The sequence below is a fragment of the Monopterus albus genome, unplaced genomic scaffold, assembly GCF_001952655.1.
Source record: "Monopterus albus unplaced genomic scaffold, M_albus_1.0 scaffold402.1, whole genome shotgun sequence".
NCBI lineage: Eukaryota > Metazoa > Chordata > Actinopteri > Synbranchiformes > Synbranchidae > Monopterus > Monopterus albus.
This window is the reverse complement of record NW_018128282.1, coordinates 424,352-435,751: the sequence shown is the minus strand read 5'-3', so window position 1 is coordinate 435,751 and position 11,400 is coordinate 424,352.

The window sequence follows — 11,400 nt, the reverse complement described above, 5'->3', positions numbered from 1 at the left end:
TTGATTGGTTTGTTGACCTCGTTCTGTTCTGACCTCTCATTTGGTGATCTTGTCACCAGGCAGATTTTGATCTGTGACACTAAGTACAACATCCTGACCTTTTGGCCTAGACATTACCCTCCTACATACGTCTTTATAAACAATTAGTTGTTGTCTGCAGATTTAGGAAGAGCGCCAGCGTTGCTATGCGACCTAGTCTACTTCCTGTTTGTGGTTTCCAGTCTACTCTTACAGCCTTACACATGTCTCCTATATTCTTAAAGACAAGTGAACTGGTTAAAACAAAAGTAGATTATAAGGCATATGATACTATTACAATGCATATGATACTAAAATAAACATGTAAATATATTTGCTAATGCAGATTATAATGTCAATCCTAGAATTTCATATGTTGATAAATGTTGATAATCTGAAGCCAAGACAATCAGACCTTACACCCACACACTATTCTCGTGCAGACAGTTTAGTCATCTCAGTATGTATCTGCACGACTTCCTGTTGTTCCGAGTCTCTGCACTTAGACACCTGCTTACACAGCATTTCATGTGCACGGGTCCTTTTACAAAGGTCAAACAGATTAGACGATTATTTAAACAGTTTTGCAAACACATAACATAGCACTATATCATTTTATCAAGAATTTCTTTCTACACCTGCCCTCCAGCAATGCTCAAGGTATATAATAACTGTCAAAGTTTCAAACATAGTTTGTACATTTCCCAACACTTGCCATGCAGCAGGAGAGCTAAATACAGCGGCCAAAGGTGCTCTGAAAATAACTGTCACTGTGCATCTGACCAGTCTACTCGCTCGCTTTGAGGACTACTTTCCAGAGAAACATGACAATAGTCACTGGATAAGAGATCCCTTTGAAATCAACATGGAAAGCGTTGTGTTGCCAAGCAGCAAGGACAATCAGCTGGTCGAACTGTCATGTGACCAAATGCTGAGAAAGAAATGTGATGAGATAAGCCTCGCCCCATTTCTGGGGCAAATACGTGATGTCTGAGTATCCCTCCCTCACTACATTGGCAGTCAAAGCAATCCTACTTTGGTACAGCTCAAGTCAAAGCAAAGGAACAGCTTGGCACTGAACATGATCTGAGAGTAGCTCCGTCTATTATCAACCCAGACATTAAAACTCTTGTCAGAACTAAAGGACAACTACAGCTATCTCATTAGTTAACTGTGCACTTGCTTATAAAAGTGATTAACCTTTTTTTTCAGTCATAAACATTTGCTCATAATTGATATAACTCAAATATATTGATATTGCTCACTTTAAATTCATATTTTATTCTTGACAAAAGGCAAATATATAAAATTAACAAATACAAAATAATTGGACTGAAAAACCAAAAGCAGTGTAGCTGTTCCTGAGTCCTGTTGCTGTTGGTCATTCCAGGCTTGTCCAGGTTTGTACTCAAAGGTTTGTTCTGACATCAAATATCTGTATTCATTCATACTATTTGAAAAAGTCAGTATGTATTTTGCTGTTGTAATGTTCAGTAAAAAAAACACAGCAGTAAGGAGGACCTGGATTTATGTGTGTCAGCAGTGGTTCCAGCTGTGGATTCCTACTGTTCACAGCAACCTATCTGTGTTAAAGTGGCTTCTCCACTTTGGTACAGCTCAAGTCAAAGCAAAGGAACAGGTTGGACACTGAACGTGATCTGAGAGTAGCTCTGTCTACTATCAGCCCACACATTGAAACTCTTGTCAGAACTAAAGGAAAACTACAGGTATCTCATTAGTTCACTCTAAACTTGCTTATAAAAGCGATTCAAAGCTTTCAAAAATTATTCAGTGTTCACCTGCCTGAGTATAAACACAGTGTAACCTGAACTAAACAGTTCACATGAATTATCATGAGATTTACTTTAAATAATGAGCTTCGTGTCTACTGCACTAGCCGTTAGCAGCCTATTGTAGTGTGTCTATTCCACTAGCTGTTAGCACCACCGAATTCCTTTGTGCTGTACTGCGCAAGCTAACACAGCTAATTAGCCACAACTTGCTTATAAAAGCGATTCAGACCGTTCAAAATTTATTCAGTGTTCACCTGCCTGGGTATAAACACAGTGTAACCTGAACTAAACAGTTCACATGATTTATCATGAGCTTTATTTTAAATAATGAGCTTTGTGTCTACTGCGCTAGCCGTTAGCAGCCTATTGTAGTGTTTTGAGGAAGTGAGCCACTGTCTCCTGCAAAATAAACTGATATAAGCTTACCTCACGGCGGTTTTGTTAATCGTTAATCCTTCTTCGGTCAGGCTTCATCAGAGAAGCCAAATGTGTTTGGGAAAAAAGGCATTAAGCTGCTGTCTAGCAAAGCAAGTTCTCTGTGTTTAAAAGAACAGCCGTGTTGTCACCGTATTCAAAAGGTCCTGCTCAACAATTGACAACAGAAAAAAAACTATAAGTCCTTTTGTTAAAATCTCTTCACTGTGAGCAGCAGTGAGGAACCTCGCGACGTTTCAGTTCTGATATAATCCTTCTTTGGTCAGACATGTTCCGAAAAGTCCACAATCCTTCTTCGGTCAGGCTTCATCAGAGAAGCCAAATGTGTTTGGGAAAAAAGGCATTAAGCTGCTGTCTAGCAAAGCAAGTTCTCTGTGTTTAAAAGAACAGCCGTGTTGTCACCGTATTCAAAAGGTCCTGCTCAACAATTGACAACAGAAAAAAAACTATAAGTCCTTTTGTTAAAATCTCTTCACTGTGAGCAGCAGTGAGGAACCTCGCGACGTTTCAGTTCTGATATAATCCTTCTTTGGTCAGACATGTTCCGAAAAGTCCACTGTATTTCGATAAAAGGATTAACCTGTACATAGTCAGCAGAGAGTGTGAATGAACGGAGGTTTGCTGTCGGCCCACCCACTGCAATGTAAAAAACCTCCTGGTCAGCAATTGACAATTGGATAAAAACTATAAGTTTTATTGAAACAATTTCTTCACAGTGAGCAGCAGGAGGGTTCAACAAAAATGCTGATCACCTCTATGTCAAGATATTCCAGAAAATGAAGAAGCAGTGGCAATTTACAAATGCCCTAACTTTTACTTTGAAGGGATTTTCTGAATCATTTTTTTCAATGGCCGTCTATGGAACATTGAGACGGCACTCTGTCTGGAATGTGCGACGTTACACAAATACCTTTAATCCCCTCACAATAACAATGGCATAGATATTGTGACAATTTTCTCTACGATTTTCGTCCATTATATGTGTATAAAGCATAAGGATGGCAGAATAAGAGCAGAAAAACGGGCAAGAAATTGTTGAAAAACCATGGACAGACCAGCTAGAGCAGTGAGTTATGTGACTCAGAGGGTGCCTATTCAAGTCAATGGCGCCATTCAAAGTGAATGGAGAAATACACAAAATATAAATGTTGATTATAAAAAAGCCATAAAAGATATCAAGAGGATTGTCATTGGTAGCTGAAGTTCTCACGAGTTGATTAGAGCTGAAATGGCATTTCTAGCCCAAGGAATGGCGGAGATATTAAGGTTCAAACATTCCCATTCATTTCCAATGGGAACATTTTTGTGAAAAAAAAGCTGAATTTATCAAAAAGTATGAAAGCTATAAAAAAGTTGAGTATACACCATAATGTCCTCAAAAAGATTAACAATTTGATACCAGAATGGGTTGTCTAGCTGAAAGTATGTGGGAGGAGATGAGCGGCAAAAAACGTATGAAAGAAACTATAATAAGATTTGGAAAACAAGAGGGTTGCTTCGCATCCACACTAATAAAACCAGAAAACAAGAGTGTGGCTGCATAAAATGAAAAACAAGAGTGTGCCTGCATAGCATCCACACAATAATAAAAATGAAAAACAAGAGTGTGGCTGCATAGCATCCACACAATAAAAAATAATAAAAATGAAAAACAAGAGTGTGGCTGCATAGCATCCACACAATAACAATAATAATAATAATAATGGAAAACAAGAGTGTGACTGTATAGCATCCACACAATAAAAACGGAAAACATACTGTGGATGCTGAATCAGCATCCACACAATAAAGACCAGGAAAACATAGTATGAATGCTGAGTCAGCATCCAAACAATAAAAGTAAATATCATATACAAAAAACATACAGAAAAACCCTACTCAGTACTGGTAAGGAACACCTGCTGAAATAAATAGGTTTTTAGGAGTGAGAGTAAGGCAGCAATATCAAGAGCAGAATGATGTTCAAACAGAAGACTATTCCACAGATTAGGGGCAACTACAGCAAAAGCTCAGTTGCCATAGTAGTTCAGTTTAGATCTAGAGGCTTTTAAGAGCAGCTGATTAGAAGACCGTAGGGATCCACCAGGCAAATACCAACACAAAAGCTCAGAAATAGAAGAAGGGGCCAAATGTGCAAGGCTTTATGAACAAAAAGTAGAATCTTAAAAGTGATCTTGCGCTCACAAGTGAGGCAAGTGACAGATGAAGAATACTCTTCAGTACAAACTGAGAAACTTCTATCTGACATGTATGAGTTGAACCATTTTAAAACATTACTTTGAAAACCTGCATAGGCTTCAAGACAAGAGAGCAGAGTAGCATGGCTGACTGTATCAAATACAGCTGACAGATCCAAAAGCACCAACAGAGAGGCACAGCCATCATCAACAACAATAAGAATATTGTTAAAAACTCTTAACGGTGCTGATTCAGTGCTATGACATGATTTAAATCCAGACTGAAGTTTTTCAAGAATTTTGTTTTCCTCAAGAAAAGACTGCAGTTGCAAGAATACAACCTTCTCCAAAACATTAGAGAGAAATGGCAGTTTAAAAATTGCTCTGAAATTGGATAATACTGTAGCATCCACACTGGGTTTCTTCAGAAGCAGATGAACCACAACATGTTTAAAATCAGCCGGGACAAATCCTGACACTAGACAACCACTAATAAGGCAGAGGATATAGAGGCCAATAGTGTAAAAAAACTTTCTTAAACCAGTCAGATGGAATTATGTCTAATGAACAGGTAGATGGTTTCATACTGTGAAAAACTTTGGTGAGCCATTGTAAGGAGACAGGCTCAAACTAACTGAAGACAGCAGAGCACCCCAGGGCACACAAAGGGTCAGGCACAGCGTGACCAACCAAAGATCTGGTCTTAGCAATTTTGTCCAGCAGAGAAATCAGACCACTCTATAACGGTGGGATTAATAACAGCATTAATAGCACTGAACAGTACAGTGTAAGATAGTTAACAGGTTGATGTCCTTATTGTTATAGCACATGTTTGTTTGTTTGTTTTTTGCAGAAACTCAATAACAAACAACAAGAAAAATGATTAGGAATCACAAGTATAGAAGATTGTGCAAAAGTCTAAGGCCACAATTAGATTTATTGTTAGCAATGTTATGATGAATATACTGTATATTTATTTATCAGAATACAACAAGAAAATATAGGAAATATGTACACAGTATTAAATACATAAAAGTCAGTAAAAATCAGCAAACAAACATGATTTTTTTCTGGCGGGTTAAAGCTAAATGGCTTCAGGACATATTTATGCACCACAGAGGTTTTGATTGTGCTTATCTGGTAGTGTTTTGATTGATTGCTTCCAATTGTGAAATGTGTCTTCCTCTGTCAGGATGTACTTCAGTCATATTCTCTATCTCACCACAAGGGAGCAGCAAAAGACAACTTTATAAAACCACATTATAGGGCAAAATGCAGCCACAGTTGGATAGAGTTGATTTGAATGTAAAACAATAGCAATAACAATGATAGCAGGCAACTATTTCAAGGTTTGAAATGGGTGAAAGTACTTGTATGTTGGCTATGACCCAAGTACACATGAGCCAGGCTTTGGCTTTGTGCCCTAACTGTCATGTAATAAATAAGGAACTAAAGTTTCACTTTACTTCCCTAATGGCATACAGTCAAATTCAGAGCTGCATTAATCCTAACAATTGTCAGTTTGCTACAATCTTTCAATAAACTGTGAAGACTAGTCGAATGATGTAAGGGTTAGCATCTGCTACAATCTTTCAATAAACTGTGAAGTGCAAAAGAAGTTAATAAGTTAAAACAGATAAGCAGATATTACACTGGATCATTATGGAGTGAGTGACAGAAACTGAAAAGCTCCGAAGCTGAATTTTAAAGGAAATGAAACGTCAATTTTCACTTTTCTGCCAAAAATATATAGCTCTATTCTTCACAGGGTGGTTAAGCCTCTGAAACAGCGCTCAGACAATCATGAGACATTAAAACTCATTAAAAACCAGACTAGTCGAATGATGTAAGGGTTATTCAGTAATGTGGGGCACATTTAAAGAAGTCATGACATCACATGTGCAAATAAATGACATGATTGTAGGTTTTAGATTATTCTAATGTTTAGGAGCCTCCACCAAAGCAGCACTGGGTAGGTGATGAACAAATATTTATTTACACTAGATTGGTCTGTGATCATAAAAAAAAAAAAAAAAAAAAATCAAACAAAAAAAAATGTTTAAAGCAAAGAGGTCATGAGTGGGGAGATTTTCTTTTTAGTTCAGATTCCAAAGCAGCTCAGGTAATCCAAAAGTTCCCCTGAAATGTTTAGCAAATTCCCCTCTGTGTTGCTTTCACTCCCTTCCCTCTGTGAGCCGCGCCACAGCAGCAGGGCTCAGCCCAAACGAATAATCTATTAACCATTAACTGGCCAAGGAAGGAACACCTTATCAGCCAGACCATGTGTGATACACGATCACTAGTGTTTTTCTTCCACTAGCTTCTCCTTGTGCCTTTCATTAAACTTTGAGTCAACCCACACGCATGCACACACAACAACAAACAGTCTGGTTTTCCCCCTCACTGTCTCCTCCTCACACACCTAACAGAGGAGCACCACCCCTAAAGTATCATACTTCATAGTAACTCAATGTAAATCAGCTCGGATGTCATTACTGCTGGTTACCAACTGCTGCTACATCATACTAATGTGGTGACCAGCTGTGCTGAACAGCATTTCTCTCTAAGTCTGTATGTATCTCTGTGAGTATTTGTAATACTAATACTAAATATTCAGAGGTAATTGAATACCACTATGACACCTTTTTCTTTCAGAGTTTGCTGTTTGGTGGCTGCAGGGAAGGAGAATGAATGCAGTTAACAGAATGTTTCCATTAATTTCATTTCAAACTAAATTAACAAGACTAACAATGCTCGTGCAAGCAGCATGCCCGTGTTTAACCACTTCAAAAGCACATCTTTTTTCCAGTTAACTATACACATAGAATCCAGTGAGAATCAATATCGGGCGTTTGAGAGCATATGAGATGTGTGAGACCATGCTGAGTCTCCATCCTGCCTGTTGCTTAGCATTTTGAGGCACTCGCTGTCTTCACATCCCCACTGTCAGAAATGGGGTGAAGAGAATGATGTGTGCATGAAGCTACCTGATGTTATTTTGGGTTACATAACACTTAAAACTTAGAGGTCATGTGCTGTTAGACACAAGTGGACATAAATACCCACACTTATTTTACAATACCCGTAGGACCTAGTGGACTTTACTGTAGCAGATTTTACAGTTTTTCATGAAATATCAGTAACACATTGGAAGTGAAACAGCTTTAGTTGTGATCAGCCAGATGTTTATCGTCTGTAAATGACAGTCTTTGGAAACAAAGCGAGTAGTGTTGCATAGTTCAAAGTGTCTTTTGTGTGGCACATACGGTAGGTTAAATTTATAATGACTCATATAGTATTAGAGCTACAGTATATGCACTGTATATGAGCTCACTGTACTAGTGTAAGTATCTCAATAAAACTGTAAATGCAACACAATTCCATTAATGGTGGTAAAGTGACAAATTAAGTGTAATTTTTAAGCAGGCAGACACATAAAGAGAAAAACTTTTCACAGTTGGAAACAATCTGACATGATACATAAACATCTTAGAGAGCAGAAAAACTAGAAATGTTTAAAAAAAACAAACAGTCTGTGTACATCCTCTGTAATGACTATTATCAGTGTGGCAAAACTACCCTGGAGTCCTAAAATCCCCAGATATAAACTGGCTTGTGGTCATTTAATTAAACCTGCAAAAAATTATTTTTCTTTTGCTTACAATACAATATGGACATTATACAGTCATTATGACACGTGATAGCAGACAGTTGCCTTTACACATCCAGAAGACAGAGAGGAACATTAGCATTCATTAGCTAACTTTGTCCTTTTGCAGAGGGCTGTTTTCATTTAGAACAGCTCTCTGCTACAGCCAAACAATGCAATGAGAGGTGTGAACGTGAACTTAAAAGGTAAAGCTGTGGGCCAAAAAAAACTAAATTATGAGCAAAAACACACTAAAGGCCAATTAATGCTTTGTGCATACATGTTTCCACATGGGTCCATGTACTGTTTGCTGGCCATCCTTAGTCCTGGTGAAGTGGTTGCACGTTTGCTGGCCATCCTTAGTCCTGGTGACTAAGGTGACACTGTTGACTTCTTAATAATGTTCATCCAAACACAACAACCAATGGAGCTCTTCTTCTTCTTGCTGTCAGATGGTCACCACCATGTTTTCTAGTGCACATGTGGAATGTTTACATTTATGTACACTCCTGAATGGCATGAAAACCAAATCAAATCAAATGTATTTATAGTGCACCTTAAAAATAACATGTTGACTTTACACAATATATATAGAAAGCAAAGAAAAAGTGAGAAACAACAAAACAGAGCAGGTGGAAGATACCAGAGCTCCACTATGACCCATAAGCTAAAGTGAGTAGATAGATCTTCAGAGTTCCTAAGTCTGTAACTGATCTAATATTAATTAATAAAGTATTCCACAATTTGCTGCTACAGCAAAAGCTCAATCCCCCAATGCCTGTGTCTGCACCTTGGGTCTTTGAGCAAAGCCTGAGAACATGACCAGAGTATTCTATTCAATTCTAAAACAAACTGGCAGCCAATGAAGAGAAGCAAGTCAAGAAAAGGGGTTATATGATCATATCAACAAGTATTAGTCAGCATCTCTGTGTGTGTGTGTGTGTGTGTGTCAGTCGAAGGGCAAGCAAAGAACAGGTGTTTTAACTCTAAAGCGCTAAAAATCTCTGTGGGTTCATCTTTACATGAAGCCTCTTTCACATTACACAAGTCACTGTAGTAGTGTTTGATTGTGACATCTTGGATGCACTTCTTTAATCTTAACCAGACCTAATTCAAGCTTCAACTTTAAACCTAATCTTAGCTTTTTAACTGTCCTTACTTACCCCTTTCATATCTTACTGTCTTTGTCTTACTGAGGACAAAGGAGCAAGAAGAAACACATTTAGCCCACCTGCACATTGCTGGTTTCCAGTCTGGCAGCGACAGAGTTAAGTGCTGCAGTAGGGGGAGGCTACCTGCCCTGCCCACTCTGAGCCTATTTGCATATCAGGCGGGAAGCTGTGGCTCTTTGTTGCTGCTGAGCAACAGCTGCCATCCAAAACCCCTCCCACAAAGCACTGCACTGGCGGGAAAAGGCCGTTTCCAGCGCTCAAGTCACTGACAACAGAAACAGACACCCCCCACCCACACGCACACACCCTCTTTGTCTCACATATGGTACACTGCTGTTTGTGCACATATATAATAAAAACGCACATGCACATACAGTACTACTATCTTTGTAAGGCCATTACTGCTCTGACATAATCCCTAGCCCTTTACCCTAACACTTAACCATCAGAACTAAATGCCTAACTCTAACCTTTACCCTGACCTCAACCTAATTCTAACCTGAACTCTAAAACAAGTCTTAACCTTCAGAAACTGGCCAAAATGCCCTCACTTCTTCTAATTTGTCCTCACTCTGTAGCAAAATATATACTTGTTTGGTCCTCACTATATAGCAAGTACAAGAACACACACACACACACACACACACACACACCCAACAGGCAGTTAGGCTGCTTTGTTGGTCCTTTATGAGCTGGCACACCCATTTCCTCCCTGAAAGCAACGGTGAAAACGAGGACAAACAGATAAATGAGAGGAGAGATGGACAGGAGGCCGAAAGAGTATTTATCATCAACACAAAGGCACAGTAACATACTCTAATAACATACACACAAGCCCAAAGTGTGAGGAGTGTGACAATGACATTTATGTAGCCCACCAGACAATATGAATCAAGGGTAAACAGCTTTGTCTAAAATAAGCATGTTACTTAAAATACTTGACAATAGAGTATGTGCACTGTGCATGTGCACCCTACTAAGAGTTGTCCTGGGAAAAGAGTTCATTGGGTTTCAGGAAAAGCAGGCCCATCACGCTCTTGACTGGGAAGGGTAGAAGAAGAAGAAGAAGAAGAAGAGTACTGAGTGGCCCCTGCAGTACATAAGCAGGAAAGAAATATGCAGCAGAAAGAGAGAGCGAGAGAGAGAGAGAGAGAGAGAGAGAGAGACTCTAGGAAGCTATGCGTACACTGCACCTATGACACTTTCCCTAATGGATTTCCACATCTAATCACATCTTTTCCTCTCCTCGTCCTTCTGTCGCTTTTTGTATATGGCAGACACCACAGGAGCCAGACAGCATGATGAAAAGAGAGAGAGGGACTGGCATGAACTCAGTGAACCTCGTTTGTCCCTATAGACACATACACATCAATAAATGATGGTCAGCACTTGGGTCCGGATGCACACACACACACACACATCACATCGAAACACTGTCTGAGTTGGGATATGCTACAGCACAATTGTCACTCATTTTGCAGCTCTAGCCGTGTGTAATCCTCAGCACATATAGGTACAAACACACAGTTATTACATTTGTGTTGAGGGAACCACAAGCGTGCACAAGCGCTACAGTCACGGCAAAAACCACTGACCATGAACAGAGAAAGCTCACATGCGAGGAGACAAACACAAATCAACATTTAAAAGTCTAAATAAAAAAGTAATACTAAAGGGCAGAAATAAGAGCACTGTGCAGTCAGGATAAAATGCAAATAAACACACACACACTCACAAAACAGCTGGCTGCCTGATAGTTGGCATTTACCCACTTTCTTGCCAAAGAAAGAAAGAAAGTCACTTTCAGCTTTTCCTGTTTATCGTCACGCTGACGACTCGCAAGTTGACATTTGGCACGTTTTACGCTGGATGCCCTTCCTGATGCAACCCTGATTCGAACCCGGGCTGCAGCGGTGCGCCTTAACCACTAGCCTACCTGGGACGGCTACTCACTTTCTTGCCAACAGTGTAAAAAAGTTGCACATTCTTAATCAAGACATTGACATTCCACATACTTCTGCTTGACATTATACAGTGAGGAACAGAAGTATTTGAACACCCTGCGATTTTGCAAGTTCTCCCACTTAGAAATCATGGAGGGGTCTGAAATTCACATTGTAGGTGCATTCCCACTCTGAGAGACAGAATTAAAAAAA